The 25,679-nt window shown below is 38.4% G+C and overlaps 1 pseudogene; it reads left to right on the plus strand.

Moving 5' to 3' along the window:
* The first annotated feature begins 152 nt into the window (after window positions 1–152).
* Window positions 153–25,679, plus strand: part of LOC105104219 (1-phosphatidylinositol 4,5-bisphosphate phosphodiesterase delta-3-like) — a 34,165-nt pseudogene continuing 8,638 nt past the window's right edge.

Consider the following 25,679-nt stretch of genomic DNA (forward strand, 5'->3'; position numbering starts at 1 on the left):
GCAAGGAAGTAGAGTTACATTACTTATCCTAGTAAACAGCCAACACCAACACTTAAATAACCGAGGATGGGCCAGGCAGGCCTTGGTCTAAACCCTTTACTTACAGCTGCCAGTAAATCTACTCAATACGCCTCTGAAGCAGGACCATCATTATGTCCATTTTACAGATGGGGAAAGTGAGGCAGATTGAGATTATTCAGGCAGCTGGTAAGAAGCTGAGCTAGGACTTGAGCCCAGGCAGTCTGGCTCCTGATATCATGCTCTTAACCTCCACTTTTGAGCCCATAAGGGGCTGCAGGGCATTCTGAGTGCTGTGATTGACTGGGATTTATTTGACTCTATAGAACAAACTGGGGAAAATGATACCATCACCTTATTGAGGTCTTCAATTCATGAACACGATATGTCTCTACCTGTATTTGAATCTTTAGTTTTTAGTGTATAGCCTCGCTTCATATTTTTCTGTTTATACCTAAGTATGTTATTTACTTAGTGCTATTATAAACAATTTTTTTTAATTTCAATTTTTCTTTGCTGGATTATATGAATACTTTTGTATACTGGACTTGTATTTCGTGACATTTCCACTTACTTATTAGTTCTAGGAGCTTTTTGTGGATTTGTTCAGATTTTTTAATGCAGATATTAAGTCCTCTGAACAGAGACTTTTCTTTTTTTTCCCTTTCCAACAAGTATATCTTTATTTTTCTTATTACACTAGCTAGAATTTCAATACTATGTATTATATAGAGTGGTGAGAGAGAATATCCTTGTCCCTTATCTTATGGGAAAGCATTCAATCTTTCATTGATAAGAATGATGTTAGCTAGGGGTTGTTTTTTTTTTTTTAATATAAATTGGTTTTTATTAAGCTAAGGAAGTTGTTTTCTTAGTTTGCTTTAAGTTTGTATTGTGAATGAATGGTAAATATTATTGAAAGTTTTTTTCTGCATCTATTAATATGATCATATGGCTTTTCTTATTTAGTCTGCTAATCTAGTGAATTACGATTGATTTTTCCAGTGTTTGAATGGCTTTGCTTTCGTGGAGTGAGTCTCACGAGGTCATGATGTAGCATCTTTTTCATATAGTGCTGTAATTGCATAGATAACCTTTAGTTGAGTATTTTTATGCTTATGTACATAGGGGCTACTTCTCTATGGTTTTCTATTGTTGTCATTGTATTTTCATTTCTTTGTCAGATTTTGGTATTAGAGTGTAGTGGCCTCAGGAAATGAGTTGGAAAGTGTGTCTTCCTCTTCTGGAAGAGCTTTGTAGAATTAGAAGTACATCTTCCTTACAAGTTTGGTAGGATTCACCAGTGGAACTATTTGGACCTGGCGTTTTCTTTCTATTTTTTGATGAATTTTAATGACAAATTTAATTTTTTTAATAGACACAGGATTCTTACATACTCTAATTTTCTTGTGAGCTTTGATCGTCTGTGTCTTTCAAGGAGTAAGTCAGTCCATTTCACCTACGTTGTTTAACTTATGAGTGTACAGTTCTTAGTATTCTCTTATTGTCCTTTTAATGTCCATAGGATCAGTATTGATGGCCCTTGTTTCATTCATTTTTGGTAATTTTTGTCTTTTATATTTGTTTTTGGTCGGTCTGACTAGAAGTTTATCAATTTTATTTATCTTTTTAAACAACTGACTTTTTGTTCCGTTGTTTTCCTCTGTTTTTTAATTCCTTTGATTTCTGCTGTAATCTTATTTCCTTCCTCTTCTTGGTTTCATTTAAACTTACTCTGAAGTTTCTTGGCTCGGCTCTGGCCGCAGCTCCGGGCCCGAACCCGGCCCCTTGACCATATTGTGCGGCCGCCCGAGGAGCCCCCCGGCGCAGGCTCGTCGCGCTCCCGTCGCCGCCCGCACCCCAGGACGGCAGCACCGAGAGGCCCGGGCTACAGGCGCTGAAGAAGACGGGCCTGACGGAGGATGCGGACGTGCAGGCCATGCTGCGCGGCTCCCGGCTCTGCAAGACCCGCTCGCGGATGTGGCACAAGGAGCCGCTGTACCTGCTGCAGGAAGACGGCCTGAGCGTGTGGTTCCAGCGGCGCATCCCGCGCGCGCCGTCGCAGCACATCTTCGAGCAGCACATCGAGGCCGTCCGCGAGGGCCACCAGCCCGAGGGCCTGCGGCGCTTCGGAGCCGCCTTCGAGCCGGCGCGCTGCCTCACCCCCGCCTTCTAAGGGCGCCACATGAACTTGAACCTGGCGACGCGCGCGGCGGAGGAGGCTCAGCGCTGGGTGCGCGGGCTGGCCAAGCTGCGCGTGCGCCTTGACGCCATAAACCAGCGCGAGCGCCTCGACCACCGGCGAGCGGTCCTATCTGCACCTGGCGGACTCCAACCAGGACAGTAAGGTGATTCCAACGAGGTCAAGAGCCTGCTCCCAGTGCTCAACGTGGGCACGAATATGTACGCCTACTGCCTCTTCAAGGAGTGTGACCGCTCCGGCAGTGAGCAGCTCGAGGGGACTGAGATTGAGGAATTTCTGTGGCGGCTGCTGAAAGGCCCGGAGTTGAGGGAGATCTTCCATCGGTACTTGAGCGGGGACCGTGCGCTGAGCGCCCCTGAGCTGCTGGAGTTCCTGGAGGACCAGGGCAAGGACAGCACTACGCTGGCCCGCGCCCAGCAGCTCATCCATACCTGTGAGTTCAACGAGACAGCCAAGTAGCACGAGTGGATGACCCTGGGGGGCTTCATGATGTATCTGTTGTCACCTGAGGGGGCTGCCGTGGACCTGGCCCACACGTGCGTGTTCAAGGACATGGAGCAGCCCCTCGCCTTTCCTTCATCTCCTCCTCCCACAATACCTATCTGATTGACTCTCAGATCGGGGGCCCAGCAGCACCGAGGCCTACGTTAGGGCCTTTGCCCACGGATGCCGCTGTGTGGAGCTGGGCTGCTGAGAGTGGCCGGGAGGGAAGCCGGTCATCCACCATGGCCACACCCTCAACCCCAAGATCCTCTTCCGAGATGCGATCCAGGCAGTGCGTGACCACGCCTTCACGCTGTCCCCATACCTGGTCATCCTGTCCCTCGAGAACCACTGTGGGCTGGAGCAGCAGGCTGCCATGGCCTGCCACCTCCACACCATCCTGGGGGACATGCTGGTGACACAGATGGTGGACTCCCAGAACCCTGAAGAGCTGCCATCCCCAGAGCAGCTGAAAGGCTGGGTGCCAGTGAAGGGGAAGAAGCTGCCAGCTGCTCGGAGTGAGGACGGTCGAATTCCATCAGACCTGGAGGAGGAGGAGGAAAAAGAGGCGGTGGGGGGCCACAGAGCAGAGGCGGAGGGCCAAGCAGATCTCCCCAGAGCTGTCGGCTCTGGCCCCCCGCTTGTGGACCCTGTGCCTGGCCCCTCCGCCGCCCCAGCCCTGCTAGGTCAGCTTCCTCAGGGAAGCTGCAAGGTCAAGAAGCTCATCCGAGAGGCAGGAACAGCTTCGCCAGGCACAGTGCCCCCCAACTGACCCGAGTCTACCCGCTGGAGCTGCGGATGAACTCGGCCAAGTACAGCCCCCAGGAGACGTAGGACTTGGGCTGTCAGCTTGTGGCCCTGAACTTCCAGGTTATGTGATGGACCTCAATGCTGGGCGCTTCCTCATTAACGTGCAGTGTGGCTATGTCCTGAAACCCGCCTGTTTGCAGCAGCCCGACACAACCTTTGACCCTGAGTGTCCTGGACCGCGCAGAACCACTCTCACCAGCCAGATGCTGACTTTGCAGCAGCTGCCTAAGCTGAACGCCAAGAAGCCAAATTCCATCGGGGACCTGCTGGTGTGCATTGAGATCAATGGGGTGCCGGCATACTGTGCTCTCAGAGATACCAACTGTGTACTCAACAATGGCTTCACCCCGCTGGGGGCAGACCCTGCACTTCCAGTTGCCGGCTCCGGAGCTGGTGCTGGTGCTGTTCGTGGTAGAAGATTATGACTCCACCTCCCCCAGTGGCTTTGTGGGCCAGTTTACGCTGCCTCTCAACAGCCTGAAGCCAGGGTTCCGCCACATCCGCCTGCCTTGCCAAGGACGGGGCCTCACTGTCATCAGCCACGCTTTGTCCACATCTGTATCCAGTGCTGCTGAGGGCGTGGCTGACCCACCTGTGGTTCTGCAGGTGCCAGTCCTCATCCTGTGGCAGAAGCCCTCTCCTCCTCTGGAGTGGAGGGGTGATGGGAGAGCCAGCCCCTCCAGCCTGCCCACTCAGCCTGCTCACCAGGCTCTGGTCTCAACTGGGTGCTGAGGGCTGCCTCAGCCCCTCCCGAAGAACAGGCGATTATCTCCTACTTGGGGCCTCAGCCCACCCGCCGTCACGGCTTATGAAGAGCCAGGACTTCCAGGAGACTTGAGCAGCAAGACGCGTAAGTCCTCAGCCACTCCCTGCTCCACAGCGGGGCCATCCCAGCCCCTTCCCAGAAGGAGCCCAGCCACCCCCTTGCCCCCATCTCCAGGCATTAGCCCCCCACTAAGACCTTCCTTCCCCCTGCAGGCTTTCCTGGGCTCTCCCTCCAGCTCTTGAACCCGTGTTCCCTTCTCTTGTTAAAAGCAAGCTGGGAGAGGTCGGCTGGGGGCCCTGGAGAAACCTAGGAGTTGATTTTTAACTTGTGTTATAAAAGAGCCCTGGAGAAGACAGCAGAACAAGACTATTTAAAAAATTAAGAAGCAAGTTTATTTAAAAAAAATTTACTCTTTCTTACTCATATTTTTAAGGGTACAACATATTGATTTGATACATTTATTTCACAATATGATTGACATTATAACATTAATTAACACACTTGATATAATTGTCATTTCTTCTTTTGGTGAGAAGAGTTAAGATCTATGTCTTAGAGTTTAATGTTTACAGTACAGCTCTGTGTCTATAATCAACTTTACCGCGCATTATGCTTCCAACTTATTTATCTACTAGTTGCAAATGTGTACTCTTAAACAACTTCTCTCCCCTTCCTCCAGCCTCTGGTCACCACTATTCCAGTCTCTCTCTTTTTTTTTTTTTTTTTTTTTTTGAGTTTGGTGTTTTTAGAGTTAATATACATGAGATACCGTACATTATTTCTCTTTGTCTTCTCTTTTTCACTTAGCATAATATCCTCAGGTTTCATCCATGTTGTTGCCAAGGGCCAAATTTCCCTTTTTCTCATAACTGAGGAATATTCCATTATATGTATATGCAACATCTTTATCCATTCATCTGTTAATGGACAAATTCTCTGACTATTTACATGTCTTGGCTATTGTAAATAGTGCTGCAATAAACATGGGAGTGTATATATTTCTTCAATAACCTGTCTTCATTTCCTTTGGATATATACCCAGAAGTGTGATTGCTCGATTATTTGGAAGATCTATTTTTAGTTTTTGTGGAATTTCCGTTCTGTTCTCCATAGTGGATGAACTAGTTTACCATCCCACCAACAACAGTGCACAAGAATCCTCTATTCTCCACATCTTTCAGCAAGACTTGTATCTCTTGTCTCTTTGATGATATGAAGTCCATATTATAAATTATTTATTTCATGGATTGTGTTTTTGGTACTTTAATAAAACAGCACTATACCCATGGTCAATCTAGGGTTTCTCCTGTTATCTTCAATGAGTTTTACAGTTCTGCATTTTACATTTAAGTCTTTGATACATTTAGGATTGTGTGTGTGTATGTGTGTGTGTGTGTGTGTAATGTCAGTGCCTAGTTTCATTTGGGAGGGGGGGCATGTGGATGTCCAGCTCTTCCAACACCATTTGTTTAAGAGACTATCCTTGCTCCCTTGTATCACCTTTGCTCCTTTGTTATAGATCGGTTAATAATATTTATGTGAGTTTCTTTATGGGTTTTCTATTCTGTTTTCATTAATCTATTTGTTCTTTGGACAAAACCACACCATCTTGATTACTGCAGCTTTATAGCAAATCTTGAAGTGAGGTAGCGTCAGTCTTCCAATATTGTTCTTGCCCATCAATTTAAAAAATTAAGGCTCTGGTCTCAACTGGGTGTGGACTAAACTAAGTCTTTTCCTGCTCCCTATGTACTTTAGAATCTTTATGTCAATGTTCATAAAATAATTTGCTGGAATTTCGATTGGGGTTGCATTAAATCTATAGATCAGTTTGAGAGGAACTGATATCCTGAAAATATTAAGAGTTTGTACCCATCATAGACATCTTTCCATTTGTTTAGTTCTTTGATTTTATTCATTAAGATTTTGTAGTTTTTCTCATATAGATCTTATACATGTTTTATTAGATTTATGTTAAAGTATTTAATTTTGGTGTGCTAATGTAAATGGTATTGGGTTTTTAATTTGAAATTCCACTTGTTCATTTGTTAGAATTTTGAAAATCAATTTTTGTGTGTGTGTGTGTGTGTGTGTGTATTAACCATATATTTTGAAACCTCGTTATACTCACATTATTTCAGAGGGTTCTTGGTTCTTGTTGATTCTTTCAAGTTTATCACTTATCTGTATTCCTGAACTATGAAACTATGAACTATGAACATCTGGGCTAAGGAATAATTTCTCTTGATAAATAAACAGTTAACAAATACTGTAGGAAAAATATTTTAACTTTTCTTATTGACTTACTGAATGAAGAACAAGGACTTTCAGCACAGTGTTTAAAAGCAATGTTCAGAGGGGACCTCCTTGCCTTATTCTCGATCTTAGTGGAAAGTTTTAAGTGTCTCATCATTAAGTCTAATGTTAACTGTAGAGTTTTCTTCTAATGAAGGTACTGAGGATTGAACCCAGGACCTCATGCATGCTAAGCACATGCTCTACCACTGAGCTACACCCCACACTCCACAACTGTAGATTTTTTATAGATAGTCTTTATAAAATTGAGAAAGGTCTCCCCTATTCCTAGTTTACTGAGAGTTTTAATTATGAATTAAATTATTGGATTGTGTATTTCAAGGGACTGCTTCATTTCATCTGGGTTATTAATTTGGGAGCACAGAGATATTCTTAGTATTTCATTATTTTCCTTTTAATTTCCATCAAATCTGTAGTGATGGCCCCTATTTCATTTCTGATACTAGTAATTAGTATCCTCTCCCCCAACATTTTGTAAATATGGCTAGAATACTTTCAATTTTATTGATCTTTTCAATAAGCCTGCTTTTGGGTTTTTTTTTGTATTAATAATCTGTTTTCAATTTCACTAATTTATGTTAAAATTCTTATAATTTCTTTTATTTTGCTTATTTTGCTTTCTTTTTTAATTGAAGTATAGTGGGTTTACAATGTTGTGCTAATTTATAGTGTGCAGCATAGTGATTCATCCATAGATATATATATTCCTTTTCATATTCTTTTTCATTATAGGCCATTACAAGGTGTTAAATATAGTTCCCTAGGCTATACAGTGGGATCTTGTTGTTTACCTATTGATTTCAATTTGCCGTTCTTTTTCTAGTGTCCTAAGGTGGAAACTTAGAGGATAGACTTTAGATCTATCTCATTTTCTAATATATGCTTTTAATGCTATAAAATCCCCTCTAAGTACCACTCTTGCTGATTCGTCCCCAATTTGATACGGTGTGTTTTATTTTCACTGAGAACAAAATATATTTTAAAAATTTATCTTGAAATTTATTTTTTGACCCGTGAGTTATTTAGAAGTGTGTTGTTTAATCTCCATGTCTTGGTATTTTTCAGTTATCTTTCTATTATTGGGATTTCTGGTTTAATGTTGGTTGTGCTTGTGGGCAGCATATGATTTCTGTACTTCTAAATTTGTTAAGACATATATTAAAATGTCCATTGCTTATAGTGTGGTGTATCTTGGCTAATGTTTCATATGAGCTTGAGAAAAATGGGTACTCTGCTGATGTTAAATAAAGTAATCTATAGATTTAAATAATACCCAGTTGATTAATGGACTTCTTGAGTTCAACTATTTTTACCTATTTTTTTGCGTGATAAATCAGTCCATTTATGAGAGATGGCTATTGGCGTCTTCAATTTTTGCCTCACTTAGTTTGATTATCTGTTGTTAAGTGCACACACATTAAGAACTATTATGTCCTCTTGGGGAACTAACTCTTTATCATTACATAATGTTCTTCTGTATTCCTGAAAACTTTTCTTACTTTGAGTCTGCTCTGCCTGCCATTAACATAGATATTCTTGCTTTATTTTGAAGTGTTTTTCCTCCTCCTTTTACTTTCAATCCATATGTGTCTTTATAGTTTAAGTAGGGTTCTTTTTTTTAAATTTTATTTTATTGAGTTGTAGTCAGTTTACAATGTTGTGTCAGATTCCAGTGTAGAGCACAATTTTTCAGTTATACACGAACATACATATATTCATTGTGGCATACTTTTTGACCGTGACCTACCACAAGATCTTGTATACATTTCCCTATGCTATACAGTATAATCTGGTTTATCTATTCTATATATACCTGTTAGTATCTACAAATTTCGAATAAGTATAGTGTTGGGTCATATTTTGATGCAGTCTGTTTCTTTTAATTGGTGCATTTAGACCACACACATGGAAAGAGATTATTGATATAACAATCTGCCATATTTGTTACTGTTTTCTTTTTGTTGCCCTTGTTCTTTTTTCCTATTTTGTCTTCCGCTCTTTTTCTGACTTTTTTGGTTTTAATTCAGCATTTTATACAATTCCTCTTTATCTCCATTTTTAGAATATCAATTATACTTCTTTTTAAAACTTTTTTGGTGGTTGCTCTGTAGTTTACAACATATATTCATGACTAATCCAAGTTCACTTTTAAATAACACTATACCACTTCGTGGATAATGTGAATACTGTATAATAACAAAATAATACTGAGTTCTTCCTTTCTTTCTCCCATCCCTCCTGGGATCATTGCTGTCATTAATTTAAGGTTTTATATATATATATAATATTAGTGTTTTGTATAATATATAATATATATTTAATATTAGTATGTGTGTATATATATAAACTTACTCCTTCAATGAACTTTCTTTTCCTGACCTCATTTTTCTTCAAGTATTCTTTCTTTCCCTTCTTTTTCTTCTCTCCTCCTGGAACTTAAATAATGCTTGTGCTGATGTGCTTGATGGTGTCCCAGAATTCTCTTAAGATGCTAGTGAGATTATTGTACATTTTTGGTTACTGTTTTACTCTTTGATATTCAGAATGGAAGATTTCAATTGAAGATTTCAATTGACATATGTTCAAATTTGGTGATTTTTAAATGACTGTTGAAGTCTGCTGTGGATCCCCTCTCATAATTTTTTTTATTGGTTGTACTTTTCGGCTTCAGAATTTATTTTTGGTTTCTGTCTATTTTATTTTATGGGGGGGCAGTGGGAGGTAATTGGGTTTATTCATTTATTTATTTTTAGAGGAGGGACTGGGGGGTTGAACGCAGGACCTTCTGCATGCTGTACACGCTAAGCATGTGCTCTACCCCTTGAGCTATACCCTGCCCCCTTTGGTTTCTGTCTATAAACACTGTCTCTATGGATATTGTTTATTTGATGAGAGATTGTTTTCCTGGTTTCCTTTAGTTCTTTGTTTAATTTTTCTTTAGGTTCCTGAGCATATTTAAGACACTTGATTTAAAGTCTTTTACTAGTTAGTATGTTTAATATTGGACCTTCTCAGGAACGGTTTCCATTCGTTTGTTCAAATTGTGAACGGGCCATAATTTATTTTTTGTATAGCTTATAATTTTAACATTATAATGTGGTAACTCTGGAAATCAGATTCTGTCTCTTTACCTGAAATTTTGATGCTGCTTGTACTGTATTTTAGCTGTGTATGGGGGCGAGGGGAGAATTCTAAAATTTTTTTTGTGAAGACTGCATTCTTTGTCATGTATTGTCTTTAAAATTTATGTTCCATTAGCTTAGTGATCCGTAAGTGATTTGACAGATATCCTTTAATGCCAGGCCTCTCAAAATAAATCCCACATCTTCCAGCTGAGCTCTCTGTGTTTCACATACGCCTTTTTGCCTTTACCATTTCTTCATCCTTGCTTAGTTTGATGTTCAAATATAGGTGAGTGGTTAGGACCTTCTAGGCTGTTTCTGATGATATGTTCCACTCTAACCATTCACATGGTATTCTTGATCCCTGGAATTTATGGTTATTTTTCAAAGCCCTAATCTCCAAGGCATCCCATTCTCTGTTCCTTCCGCCAAGGTTTTTAAACATGTTTATTGATTGCCCCAACTGATATCCTTTTCCCAGTCTCAAACATTTTCCAGTTTTTTTTTTTTTTTATGGTTTGTTCTTTGATCTATTTCTCATTTAGGAGTATATTGTTTAATTTCAACCTATTCCTAAGTTTCATCAAATTTCTTGAATTTGGTGATATCTTGAATTTGATCACTGGTTCTAATTTCCTTCCAAATGGTCAGAGAATATACTTTGCATTATTTCAATCATTTTGATTTTATTGAGTTTTTTTATGGCCTTACTTATGGTCTATCCAGGAGAATGTTCTCCAAGCACTTGAGAGGAATATATATTCCACTGTTATTGGGTGATATATTCGCTGTATGTCTGTTAATTCTTGTTAGTTTCTCATGTTGTTCAAATCCATTTACTTGTTGATTTTTTGTTGTTTTATCTATTACTGAAAGTGATTTATTAGTCTCCCAATATTGTTTTTTACATTTTTCACCTTACTTAAAAAAATTTACTCTATTTTTGTGATTTTTGTTAGGTACATATAATTTTTTTTTTATATCTTCCTGATGAATTGACCCTTTTTATTATAAGATGTCCCTTTTATTTCTCCAGTAACTGGCTTTCTATTGTTGTTCTTGTTTTAAAGTATTTTATCTGATTTTAGAATGGCCTTGCTAGTTGCTCTAGTGCTTACTGTATACATTTTAATTCATCAGAATCTCCTTCATGTTATACTAACAAAACTCTGGTGAGATACAGAAGCATTACTTTTATATGGCTCTAGTTTCTTTTCTCTCCTTTTTGTGATGGTAATGCTATGGTTACTACATCTGTTTATCAAAATTACACTGTTGTAATTATCACTGTATGTAATATCATTCCTATTAAAGAAGGTGAGAGAAGAAATGGGAGCAATTATATATTTATATTTTTAATATTAACTTTACCATTTCCTGTTCTCTTTATTTGATCCTATGAATTCAAGTTATTATCTGGAGCTATTTCCTGAGCCTCAAACAGCTTCGTTTCCATTTTCCTTTTTGTGCATTTATTGAAAAATATATTACGTTTCTATATTTATATGGCCAACAGTACAATTATATACATATTTTATGCAATGGCTTTTTTAAATCAATAAACAAGGAATAGTCTTTCATGCCGTCTTTTATAATTACAAAATTACTTTTACTAATACTTTGTCTTTTTTGTGCATTCTGTTAGGATCACTCTCAGACTGAAGTTCCTTAGTACGTAAGATGGCTAGCGATAAATTGGCTCAATTTTTGTTCACCTGGAGTATCTTCCTTTTGCCTTTATTTTTCATAGATAATTTCTCGGTACATAACTCTTGGTTAAAAGTCTTTTCCTGGAGTACTATACAAAAATTTTAAAAGGAGTTAAAAATCTTCCAAGATGGCAGACAACCCCAGACCTAAGAAATCCACCTGGATTAAGCAACAATGTCATAGTAAAGGTGGCTGATGATAAACTGGGCTCAGTTGGTGATGGCAGGATTAGTTTAATTTCAGACTTTAGAAGTCTGTGTGGTAGGTGGTCCTGACTAAGGCCAAACAGATTTCTTATTTGTCAGAGAAGCAAAAATAACTTGTGAGTTGTACAACAGGGTGAATTCACACAGGCTAAGGGCTGGGCCCTGTGCTACTAGTCAAAACTCTAGAGGAATACAAGTTACCAATTTGTTATAAAATGATATTTTATTAAGAAAGAGGACAAAAAATGTGGCAGTCATACTTCAGGTGAGGGTTAAGTTTAGGGTAGTTATAACAAAGATACAGTTATGGATGTCACAGAAAATTATTGCAATGGTTAAAGAGTGAGTGCTTTAATACTGTGTGTGAAATAAAATAACCCTATGAATATTAGCAAAAGAGGAGGTCGGGCGATGTGAGAGACAGAGAATACAAAGGAATCTGACGCTTCATTTCAGAATAAAACATTTAGGACAGACCTTTCATATCTCAGACCTCAGCACATTTTGGAATGGATGTGTTCTTCCCACACTCTATGAATGCACCTGGAAAATCAGATGGAGGAGTAAAAAGCAGCCAGCATCCTGCTCCCCATGCCAGGTGCCCTTGCACAAAGCTGTGTCTCTGTAGGACAAGCTCCTTGCCTATGTATTTCAGGCTGAGAGTATATTTTCCTAATTCCCACAGAGGGGCTTCTAGTTTAGTTTTGGCCTTAAAAATAGAAACCAATGGATAACGCATGTGAAGGACTCAGAGCCCTCAAACCAGTGGGGATACTTTGGGGAGGGTTCATGGTGTTCTACTCATTTTGAAATTAGGGTGATTGTTCAAATTGGTTTTTTTTTGTGGACAGGAACTGAGATGATACAACCCACCCGGGCAAGGTCATCCAGAAAAATGAGCTCACGCATGGGGAAGATTGGAACCCAGCTGTTCCTGGTCGAATGTTTTCCAAGAATGAGGTAAGTTTAGTTTTTCCTTGGAGGCTCCCATGTCTAATGGTCCCAAGAGCAGGGCTGTCCTGCTTCTGCAGGTGGCATGACAATTATGGGCCTGGAGGAAGATGAGCTCATGACATCCCTGCCTTATAACCATGTGTTGAGGCTCTTAACTCACATACATGGACTTACTCCAAAGACACTGCTAGGTGAGTGTCTATTCCTCAGCTTCATAAACTGTGAATGCTCAGGAGTCTGTGAGATTGGTGAGATGAGGCAGATACTTCTCATTAAAGTGTTAGAATTCTTTCTCATAATTTCAGTCTAATAGTTAGTGAATCAGAACTAAATGCAGTAGATATTTCCAAATGAAAAAAAACTCAATTTCATGAATCTTATGAGGCCATGCATTTATAGATTTTTGAAAGCATCTTTAGAACTTTGTGAGGTGTTTGAATTGGAATTGCACTTAATTTTTTTCTTACTTTTCTCAGTTTTACTTACTGTATGTACTTAGGTGGTTTTATCTTTACAAGTTATCTGAACTAATCCAAAATGATTTCATCATATGTCTTTTTCCTTTTAAGTTTATAGATATCTTAGTATGTTTATAATGTTGAAGACTATTTGGAATTATAATGTTATAAAGCACGAGATGTGGCGGTGAGGAGAAAACACTGTCTGACAGGACTTTTAGGGTTTATCAAATTTGTAGCACAAGATTTGTGATCAAGACCTGCCAGTGTTCTTCTGTCTTTTTCTTATGCAGCGACACCTTCTCTTCCTATGATTTTTTCCCTTGGTGGGAGTGGCTGAGAATTCATATCTTGAAGTTGTAAATATCCTTGTTGGCAAGCATTGTGCTTCCAGCCACACCATATGTTAAATTCAACTGCCATGCAACAACAGATGTAGTTTACTTATTCAGTGGTTTCTGACATTTATCCTATTTATTACTTGGCATTTTTGCATTTCATCAAGGCCTTTTTATAAACTAATCATAATGGAAAGGTATTTTCTTTTAATGACATTGCCAGCTTTGTTTTTCCTGTTACTGACGATTGTCACTGAACAAAACCTCTCTCCTCTTGTCTCCTGCAGTTCTCGTAATCACTTTATGCTGTCAACGTCCAATCATAGATCTTCTAAAGATACTCATAGAATATGGCAAATCTAATGAGAAAAATGACATTTTCATTAATAGTAAAACAATATGCAGAATATTATTTTATCACTTAGAATACATACCTAAATAAATACACACCAGCCTGAGTACAAAAATCTCTATATAATAGTTATTAACTAACACACTCTGGCAATTCCATGTTTTTGTTAAGCTAAAGAAAATGTTTTATTAAACTTCACTTTCTTCAAAAGAACATAGTCATCTTGTGGAAAACAGCATTTGGGTTCTTATAAAAGTCTTTTTCTTTTCATTATACTCTTTCTTTTTGATACAGGCATTTGATCTAAGACCAAATTTATGGTCAGTCTTTTTTTTCTTGTCCATTTAGTGACATTTTTGCAAATTCTCCAATTCTTGCATGTTGGGGTTTCCAGGTTCATCAAATAAACAGACAAAAACACATGATTAAATTTAAAATTCAGACAAATATCAAATATATATATATTTTTTAGGTACAGAAGTTTGTGTTATTAGTTGTTTGGTTCTTGCAGGTGAGATAAACTTCCAAAATATGAATTAAAATTAATTATGTTTTTAGTGGTCACCTGAAATCCATGGGAACCATGTCATTTTTCTGTTCAGGCTGACCACCCTTCTCCTCAAGGGCCTCATTGAAGAAGGATACCATTTGATGATCAAGAAAATCAACTCCTTTTCAGGAGGTGGTAGTCATTTATTGAGTAAGGGACATCAGTTAGAGGAGGTGACCTGGAAATCTCACGGGGCAAGAATAGAAAGTTCTAAAATTCTTCTGTATGTTATTTTTCTAATTATTTTTATTTTCACTTTTTAGTTTATTTCTCTATTTAGTTTATTTCTCTATTTAGTTTATTTTGTATATTAATAAAGTTATTCAGATATGTAGTTATCATGTATATATTAGTACTTATTTCATGCCTTAATATTCCCTTACTACTGGTGAACTATGATCCTGAAAGTATTAAGAATGTTAAGCCTTTAAGTCAATATTACTCTGGTGCTTCTCCCGAGTCCAACGTATGAGCAGAATTAAATAGTAGGGAGCTTTCAGATGTATATTGCTGGAAATTATCAGATATTTGATCTTGGTGTTTAAGATATATGGATCCCTTCACTAGATTAAGCTTTTGGAGATAGAGTAACAGTCATAATCAACTGTACCATTTTTCCTTTATTAATTTATGCATTTAGGTCATTTTAAAGCAATGAATTTTTGGGCATGAGCCAAAAACCCCATCTGTCAAGATTTTCAATTTGTCTTACATATTTATATATATTGGTCACCAAGTTATGTGACCTTGAATATATAACTGAGCCCTATTACATATCAAAAGAAACTGAGTGAATATGGTGGTTTTCCATTTTGTCAGTGTCATACAGCTGATTACTGGATTAAAGTAATTTGATAAAAATAGTAATAATGTTTACATCCAGGGAAGGTGATATGATATGAGACAGACTTAGTAGGGTATTTTTTCCAATTTTTAGTTTTGATAATTCTTCCCAAATTTATAAAATTTTGCTCAGTTTAGCTTTACAAAACACAACTGAGTAATTTTATATTTCATCATAGTTTGGAATGTTAATTATTAAACTAGGAAATGTGGGACAAAAAATGTTTTGTAAAAAGTAAAGTTCTGGTATAAGAGGAGAATAGCCAATGACACACACTAAAGACATAATTGTGGATAAGTTGGGTTTTACATGTGTGTGTGTGTATGTGTGTTGTGGTGTAAAGAATTAGGCTGAGGCTTTTACAAAATTATATGAGATAGGATTAACCATGAATAATTAGGAAAAATAAAAATACGATGGAGGCAGTAATTTAGACAATTGAAGAAAGAACATTGATGGTATGAGGTCTATTTTTCTTTTTTTGGCAGGCATACAAAATACATTTCCTCCATGCCATTAACATCAGCTTCCACGTACGTTATTATTAAAAATATCTCTTTTTTCCAATCTGGCAAATTGGCTGAGACGCCAATGCTTTTCTCCTTTTCTTTCACGTGTTCACCCTCAGCCTGGATTGCAGGCCCAAGCCCTGTGACCTGATCACCTGTCATTTGGCCTTCATCCATATAGTGATGCTCCTCACTGTACTGTTTGTGTTGTCTCCACGCCTGTTTGAGTCACTGCATTTTCAGAATGACTTGAAATGTAAGGTATTTTTCTTTGTAAACAGAGTTACGAGGGGCCTTTCCATTGGTACCACCTGCCTCCTGAGTGTGTTCCAGGCCATCACCATCAGCCCCAACACTTCCTGGTTTGTGAGATTTAAACAGAAATCCACAAGTTGCATCATCCACGTTTTCTTCTTCCTATGGCCCCTTAATTTGTCTCTCAGTAGTAACTTCATCTTCTCCACTGTTGCATCTTACAATCTGACCCAGGCCAATCTACTGAATGTCAGTAAATACTGCTCACTTTCTGCCAAAGACTCCATCATCAGGAGACTGTTCTTCATTCTGACAATATTCAGAGATGCCTTCTTTGTAGGAATCATGCTGCTTGCAAGTGTATACATGGTGATTCTGTTGTTCAGACATCACAGGAGATCCCAGCATCTTCACAGCACCCACCTTTCCCCAAGAGCCTCCCCAGAGAAGAAGGCCACCCGGACCATTCTACTGCTGGTAATTTTCTTTGTGGTCATGTACTGCGTGACCTTTATCACCTCATTCTCCTCAGTCCTGTTGTGGGCATATGACCCAGTATTTCTGGGTATCCTGAGACTTGTGATCAATGCTTATGCTATGGTCAGTCCTTTGGTGCTACCCAGTTCTGATAAAAGGGTAACCAATATTCTACTAAACATGCAAGGAAGTGCCACCGATTTATAGAAAAATTTTCTGCAAAATAAATTGTTTTGCCCACTGGTTTAAATAAATCAACACACAATTTGCTATTTAATTATGTAAAATGTGTGGAATTACACTTTTCATATATTTAAATAGTTTTGAAACCAGTGTTGACAAAGATTATTTTGTTCCTTTGGTTCAATATTCACCATTATTTGATATTCCCAAATAAAAGTAACTTACCTTCCATTTTCATTTCTTTTTTTTTTTTTTTTTTTTCTTTTTTAATGGAGGTACTGGGGATTGAACCTGGGACCTTGTGCATGCGAGGAATACACTCTACCCTTGAACTATACCTCCCCCCATTTTGATTTTCAGAACTTCACTAAAGAAAAATTTTCTTCCTTCTTGAATTAAATTCTGAAGATGTCTTATATGTAAATAAATATCTCACTGTTTTTACTTTAGGAAGTATTTCATTTTACTCTTATTTATTAAAAGTGCTTTAGCTAAGCATTCATTTCTAGCTTAAATAATAATTTATCCTAGCACTCAGTATCTTTTTCCCTGTGATCTGGCTGTATATAGGCTGTGGGCATTTTTCTCTCAACTTTGTGGGTTGTCTCTTTCTCTCTCATTGCCTTTATGTTTTCTCCTTTTTTTGATATTATGTGGTTTGACGATTATTTATTTTTAGTGTTTTTCTTTGTCTCTTTTTTGACACAGTTCAATTATGAATGCAAGGATTCCAGTCTGAGTATTTTCTATAAATATTGAAACTCCATTTACTTTGATAATTTTCCTTTATTCTTTTAATATATTCTTTTGAAACAATTAGGTGTTCTATATGTCTTTATATCCTAGTATTAAAATATATATACATATATTAGTGTTTTCTATCATTTTACCTCTTTTACTGTATTTACCTATATTCTTTCTGCTAAATATTTTAGCTCACTAATCATTTCTTCAGCTCAGCCTTATTTAATATTTAGCCCATATGTGGTATGCTGAGTCAATTTATTATATTTTAACTGCCTACTTTCTATTTGTATATCTTCCAGATACACCTTGGCAAGACTATAATGTCTTTCTCTTTCCATAATAGTTTGATTTCTTATTTTTCCCATTTATTTTATCATTTTAATCATAATTCCAATTTTATCATTTTAATCATAATTCCAATACCTGAAGTTTATGTGACATTAAATTTCTTCTGACCCTTCATCCTGGTAGCTTATTTCCTTGTGTAATACATAATGTATAATTTGGTTCTCATATTTGGAAAAGATATCTCATTTGAGCTGTCTCCAGTCTGTTTATTTCTTCGTTTATTACAATTCCTCTGGGAGCAAGTTGAACAATCCATAGGCGTTTGATGCCCTTGCAATCAGCCAGTATCTGAAGGAAGTATTTTGTCCTATATTGATTACTCCTTGAGATCATTTTCTTGATTTACACCTGTATCTGAGAACTCTTCCTTTCAACTCTATTTGGCATTATAAGAAAACTTGTAAGTTCTTGAGGAATTTTTAGACAATATAGTATTTTTCTCTTGTTTGCAGGGGGCAGGGCTGGCATGCGGGCAATTCCAGGGCAGTGGCCTCCAGAACTCAGCTTGCTTTATAGCATGTCCTACCCCCACATGTGATTCGTGGCTTCCATCTGAGTGTTGCTTGCGGTGATGAGGGGTACTTATAAATGTAAGGGTACTGATTATTTGATGACATTGAAAACTATTGCTATTTAGGCATGATAAAGGTATTGTGACTAGTATTTTGTACAAGAGCCCTTGTCTTTGATAGCTGTGTACTGATGACAGGATGTGGGGAAAGGATAGGGGTCTAGAGACCACAGGTTGTCCATGAGTTCCTAATTGTTGAAGTTGGTTCAGGTAAATGGGAATTCTTTATTCTATTCTCTCTACTTTAGTATGTGTTCACATTCTTTTTTATTTTTATAATTAAAAAAAGTAAAACCAACTGATTTCTTTATAAAAAAAAATATATAGTACTTTTTGTAAAAGCACACATATCCAGTGTATGTATGAGCAAAATATTTCATACAGACATTTTGTGGCAAACAACGTTATCTCAAGAGAAGTCCCAACTTTCTTCATTTAGAACATCTATCCCCAATATAATAATAATTGGCAGATTTTTTTTTATAATAATTCTAACAGTGAAAATTTATTTTATGTTTTGCACAAATTTCTGAAAATGTTATTTTGGAGATCGGTAGCCATACTTTTGAGGAAACTAGAAGAATTCAGGATCCAGTCTAGCTTACAGGTGTATAACAAAACCTCAGAGACAATGTTCAGGACTAGAATCTACATAATTTTTCTCTCACAGGAGAGAAGGGCCTGGAGTTGGTGACCTAGTGTCAATCTAACCCAGTCCATGACCAGCTTATCCTAACATGGGAGTCTTTGAGTTGGGTGGCAAGCGCCCTAACAATTTTTAAATGCTCAATCTGTGTGCCTGCCAATTTTTCAGCTGTTGGCTTACAATGTGCCAACATTCTAATTAGCAATAGCCGTTACTACATCCAGTCCAGCTTAAGTCAGTCCCATTCTGGGCCCAGTCTGGTTTTAAGTTAGACCCAGTCCAACTCCAGCCCTTAAGCAACAGCAATTCCCAGTGTGGAATCTGAGGAGAGTGGGGAGAGAATTTTGGGAGAAATTGCAGTCAGATGGGGACCTGTGGAAGGCCAGTTAGGCCAGGAGTTTGACTCAAAGAGAGCAGAGCTCAGAACTAAGAGGAACTTACTGATGGCCCTCAGAAACAGCGAGAAAGAGAACTCATAGTTTTCTCTGTGCCTGTTTTTCATTGCCCCTGAAGCCATCAGAAGTTCACTTTGGATCTCTATACTGCCGCCAAATCTGTTAGAAAACAAAATTCAACTGAGTAAAAGTTTAAAATCTTATTGGCTTTATTGAACAATTCATGAATTGAGCAACATCTCATAGCCAGTGGAAAACAGCTCTAAGGAGCTGCACAAAATGTAAAGAATTTATAGGCAGAAGCAGGAAGGAAAAGAATTGTTTAAGGTTTAGGTCACTGGTTACCTATCAAGGATTACCTCACTAGTGCTCACCAGGTAATTATAGATTGACTGATTAAAGATTACATTCCTAGGAGACATTGAATCTGCAGTTAGATTAGGTATTAAGTCTTGGTTTGGTACCATGGGTTCAGCACAAGTGACTCCATTTTGGTCCCGTTGTCTCTTTTCTAACACCACAAAACAACTAAAACAAAACTCAGCTAAATTGTTTGCCTTTTTATAGTAAGGACTTCTTTAATCCAGTGACTTGTACCTTATTTCAATAAGGCCTCACCAGAATTGCCTTTAATATCCAAATTCCAAAACACAGTCTGTTCAAGGCAAACTTGATTTTTTCTAACATGCATCTCAGAACTTTTCCAGATTCTGCTCATTGCCTATATCCAAAACTACTTCCACATGTTTATGTATTCATTACAGCAACACTCCACTTCTCAGCACTCAAACGTGTTAATTTGATTGGACTACTGTAACAAAATACCACATATTGGGAGGCTTAAAAAAAAAACAGAAATTAACTTTCTCTTATTTCTGGAAGCGGGACGCCTAAGATTAAGGTTTTGGAAGATCTGGTTTCTTCTGAGCCCTCTCTGCTTGCCTTGCAGATGGCTTTTTCTCTTTATTTCTGGTGTCTCTTCCTCATCTTTTTAAAATTGATGTACAGTTAATTTACAATATTGTTAATGTCAGATGTATACTATAGTGATTCAATATTTTTATAATATTCCACGTAAAGGTATTATAAATTGTTAACCATGCTCCCTATGCTATAAAGTATATCCTTGTAGTTTACTTATTTTATACAGAGTAGTTTGAACTACTTGATTCCCTACCTCTGTTTGCTCCCCCTTCTCCCCCTCCCCACTGGTAACCATATCTGTGAATCTGTTTCTGTTTTGTTATATTTATTCATTTATTTTATTTTCTAGATTCCACATATAAGTGATAACAAATAGTCCATGTCTTTCTTTGTCTGGCTTATTTCACTAAGTTTAATACCCTCAGCTTCATTTATGTTGTTGCAAATGGCAAAATTTTTTATTTTTTAGAGCTAAGTGATATTCTAATGTATATAGATATAAATATATCTCTCTATATATGATCTATCTATCATCACATCTTCTTTCTCCAGTCATCTGTTGATGGACACTTAAGATGTTTCCATATCTTAGCTATAGAAAATAATGCTGCTATGAACACTGGGGTACAATATGTGACTCTTTGTTTTTCTCTTGCTGCCTTTAGAATTCTATCTTAAACTTTTGCCATTTTAATTATGATATGTCTTGGTGTGAGTCTGTTTGAGTTCATCTTGTTTGGAACTCTTCTGTGAATCCCGTACCTGGATATCTGTTTCTTTCTTCAGGTTTGGGAATTTTTCAGCCATAATTTTATCAAATACAATTTCTACTGCTTTATCTCTTTCTTCTCCTTCTGAGATCCTTTTAATACAAATGATAGTATGCCTGATTTTGTGCCAGAAGTCCCTTAAATTGTCCTCGTTTATTAAAAATTTGTTTTTCTCTTTCCTGTTTTGTTTGGGTGATTTTCATTACTCAATCTTACAAACCACTTTTGCATTCTTCTATATCGCCCAGTTTGTTGTTAATTCCTTCTAATGTGTTTTTCATTTCAGTTTTTGTATTCATCAGCTCTGAGTAGCTCTTTTAAAATATATTTTAGCTCCTGGTTAAGATTCTTACTGTGTTCTTCTTTTCTTTTCCCAAGTTCAACTAACATTCTTATTACTAATGCTTTGAACTCTATCTGGTAAATTATCTCTCTTTTATTAATTGTTCTTTCAGGGTTTTTTCTTGTTCTTTCATTTAAAACAATTTCCTCTGTCTTCTCATTTTGTTTAATTTTCTTTCTCTCTTTGTAAACAGCTACCTATCCTGGTCTTGAAGGAGTGTCTTTGTGTGGGAGTGTTCCTGTGCAGTGTGCTTGTGGCCAGTGACTGTGGTGGGAGAGCTGGATCTGAAGTGAGTATGAGTTGAGTCTTCCCCCTGGGTTTTCTGGCAACTGTCACCTTGGGGTTGGTGAGGTTGGAGAAGGAGTGGCTAGATCCAGGCCAAGTGTGACTAGGAGTGTCTCCTCTGCTCAGTGGCTGTCACTGTCTTATCAGGGGTGGGGTCAGGTGCCAAGGTGTTGGAGAAGAATCCCTGAGGATTGTATCTGATTTGGTTCTGCTCCCTCTAGTATGCCATCCTCCTGGAAACAGCACATTTGCCAGAGGTGAGCAGCACTAGAGCAACAGTGCCCAGAGCTGGTATCCAGTATAGGTTGAGGTGCACAATGGGATGGTCCTGGCACACCAGTCAGAGCTCCAGATAGTTCCCAATTTACTGTCTCCACCTGCAAAAGCTATGGCTACCCTTGTTCAGATGCAGTATCATGTCTGAGCCAGCTCTGTTCCCCCTGGTGTGCACTCTCCCCGGTAATCACAGCGTCACCCTAGTGGGCGCTGCACCAGAGCTGGAGGGACCGGAGTGGGCATTTGTCAGAAGCCAGGACATATGCTGGGGCAGTCGTGGGACACAGGCCAAGCCCCAGGTATTTTCAATCTGCTTCCTCCGTCTTGTTTCTAGGAGTATGCAATCATGTGTGTGCATTCCTCATGAGTGGTGCTTCAGTTTTTTACAGCCCTCCTGAAAGTCCCACTGGTTTTCAAACCAGTTAAGGGAATTTATCTTCCAGGTGTTAGACCTCAGGGTTGGGGTGCCAAATATGTGATTTGATCCTCTCACTCCCCAGGGAGAATCTTTGAGCCATTGACATCCTTCATTTTCTGGGTCCCCTTCTTGGGGCACAGGTCTCTAATTTATTACTTTTTGCTTCCTACCTGATTTATGTGGATCTTTCCCTTCCTACCTGACTTTGTGTGATGAAGGAATTTGAACATGATATAAAGAAATGGAAATATATCCCCTACTCTTGAATTAAAAGAATTGATATTGTTAAAATGGCCATACTGCACAAAGCAATCTGCAGATTTAATGCAATCCCAATCAAAACATACATGATGTTGTTCACAGGACTAGAAAAAAATGATCCTAAAATTTATATGGAATCACAAAATAGCCAGAATTGCCAAAGCAATCCTGAAGAAAAAGAACGAATCTGAAGGCATAACCCTCACAGACTTCAGACAATACTACAAAAGTACAGGAATCAAAACAGCATCATATTGGCACAAAACAGAAATACAGATCAATGGGACAGAATAGAGAGCCCAGAAATAAACCCACAAACTTTTGGTCAATTAATCTTTGACAAAGGAGGCAAGAATATACAATGGAGAAAAGACAGTCTCCTTTTTATTGTTTGTTTGTTTGTTTGTTTTTTAAGACAGTCTCTTTGACAAATGGTGTTGGGAAAGTTGGACAGCCATATGTAAATCAGTGAAGTTAGAACACTCTTTCACACCATACACAAACATAAACTCAGAATGGTGCAGGCACCTACGTATAACACATGACACTATAAAATCCTAGAAGAGAACATAGGCAAAACATTCTTGGACAAAAATTGTAGCAGTATTTTCTTAGGTAAGCCTCCCAAGGTGAAATAAATAAAAGCAAAAGTAAACAAATGGTATCCAATTAAACCTAAAAGCTTGTTTACAGCAAGGGAAACCATCAAATTAACAAAAGGACAACCTAAAAAATGGGAGAAAATAGTTGTAAATGATGCAATTGACCAGGGGTTAATATCCAAAATATACGAACAGGTCATACAAGTCAGTATCAGGAAACAACCCAATTAAAATATGGGCAGAAAACACAAAGACATCTCTCCAGTGAAGACATATGGATGCTGAACAGGCACATGAAAAGATGTTCAACATTGCTAATTATTAGAGAAGTGCAAATCAAAACCACACTGAAGTATCACTTAACACTGGTCAGAATTGATGTCATCAGAAAGTTCACAAATAATAGGGAGTTCCGGTCAAGATAGCAGAGAAGTAGGACCACGAGCTCGCCTCTCCTTGCAACTACAGCAAAACCACAACTGAACGTTGACAACCATCAAAGATAAAAAGACTGGAACCTAGCAAAAAGATTTTCTTCAACCCTAAAAAAAAAAAGAGGGAACCACAGGAGGACGGTAGGAGGGGTGTGCTCGCAATAAAATCAGACCCTGTACCTCCTGGGTGGGCAACCTACAAGCTGAAGAATAATTAAGTCGCAGAGCCCCTCCCACAGGAGTGAGAGTTCTGGGCCCCACATCAGTCTCCCCAGCCTGGGGTTCTGGCTTTGGGAGGAGGAGACCCCAGGACATCTGATTTTGAAGGCCAGTGTGGCTTTACTCCAGGAGCCCCATGGGGCTGGGGGAAACAGACTTTCTTCTCTTGAGAAGTGCACACAGAATCTCATGTGCACCAGGTCCAAGGGCAGAGGCAGTGATTTCATAGGAACCTGGACCAGACCTGCCTGCTGGGTTTGGAAGGTCTCCTGGGGAGGTAGGGGTGGCTGCGGCTCACCCTGGGGACATAAAAGCTGGTGGCAGACCTTCTGGGAGTGTTCATCTACATGAGCTTTCCTGGAGGCTGACATCTTGACTGGATTAGTACCAAGACTCAGCCCCACCCAACAGCCTGTAGGCTTAAAGACTGGGACGCCTCAGGCCGGACAACATACTGGGTGGGAACACAGCCTCACCCATCAGCCGACTTCCTGAGCCACAAATGCCTCTAGGCTGGGCCCTACCCACCAGAGGACCAGCACCAAGCTTCACCCAGCAGTGGGCAGACATTTTTTCCTTCAGCCAGAAAACCTGCATAAGTCTCTTGTCCAGCCTCATCCACCAGGGGGCAGATACCAAAAATAAGAAAACAAACAATCCCAAAGCCTGAGGAAGGAATCCATAAACACAGGCCAGACACTGCCCTGGTACTGGCTGGACCCTGGTCCTTGGATGGCAAAGCAGGTGTGTATTTCTATACACTAACCACAACCATACAAACAACAAGGACTTATTGTATAGCACAGGAATCTATATTCAATATCTTGTAATAATCTCTAATGGAAAATAATCTAAATATATATATATTTTATATGTATATGTAACTGAATCACTTGGCTGTACACCTGAAACTAACATAATATTGTAAATCAACTATACTTCAATAAAAAGAAAGTCTAGCACACACACACACACACAAAGAGTAGAAGTTTAATGTTCTCATCAAAACACAACAAATTCTAATTACTTTAAGTGAATAATGTGTTGACTTACCTTATTATGATAAACATTTTGCAATATATATGTGTATCAAATTATCATATCGTACACCTTAAATTTACACAATGTTATATGTCAATTATATCTCAATAATACTAGAAAAAAAGATAATTGAATAGACTGACACACAAATGTACACATATATAGCAACTTTAGGGTCATTGTTTATTTTACCAAAATACAGACATTCATTATAATGTTTCCCCCACAAACCTTGTCTTCTTCCCCCCAAAACTCCTTCTGGATATCTTTCTAATTATATTGTGTATTTTTAACTCATTCTTTACAATAGCTTTGTAATAGCTCTTTCCGTCATATGGATGAACCACAATTTATTCAGCCATTGTCACATTGGTTGTTGCCAGTCTTTGAGAAAAAATTTCCACAAAAATACATGCAAGTACATATGTTAACTATTGATACTTTTATTTCATTTATTTTGGAAAATTCCCAGAAGGAGAATTCCTGAAAAGAATGTAAAACACAATTTAATTTTAATAAATTGGATTCCAAAAAAGCCATAATAGGAACATTATTACCAACAACGCTCATAAATGCCATTTTCCACACATCTTATCGACCAATAGATTTTAGTGTGCTTTTTGATGAGCTGAGGGGTGGTAAACTACATATACTATAATTTAAATTTTTTCCTGTGGGGCACAACTTTTGCAATATATTTCACCCATAAAGTTTTATTATGACTCATATGGGCTGATATCAGGACTATTTACATATTTACAGAAAACGAAAGAAAAAACTCTGCATCAAACCTTAGGCCTTATTACTGAGACTCTTACTGCACTACCCATGAACTTAGGACTCTT

The sequence above is a fragment of the Camelus dromedarius genome, chromosome 3, assembly GCF_036321535.1.
Source record: "Camelus dromedarius isolate mCamDro1 chromosome 3, mCamDro1.pat, whole genome shotgun sequence".
Lineage (NCBI taxonomy): Eukaryota > Metazoa > Chordata > Mammalia > Artiodactyla > Camelidae > Camelus > Camelus dromedarius.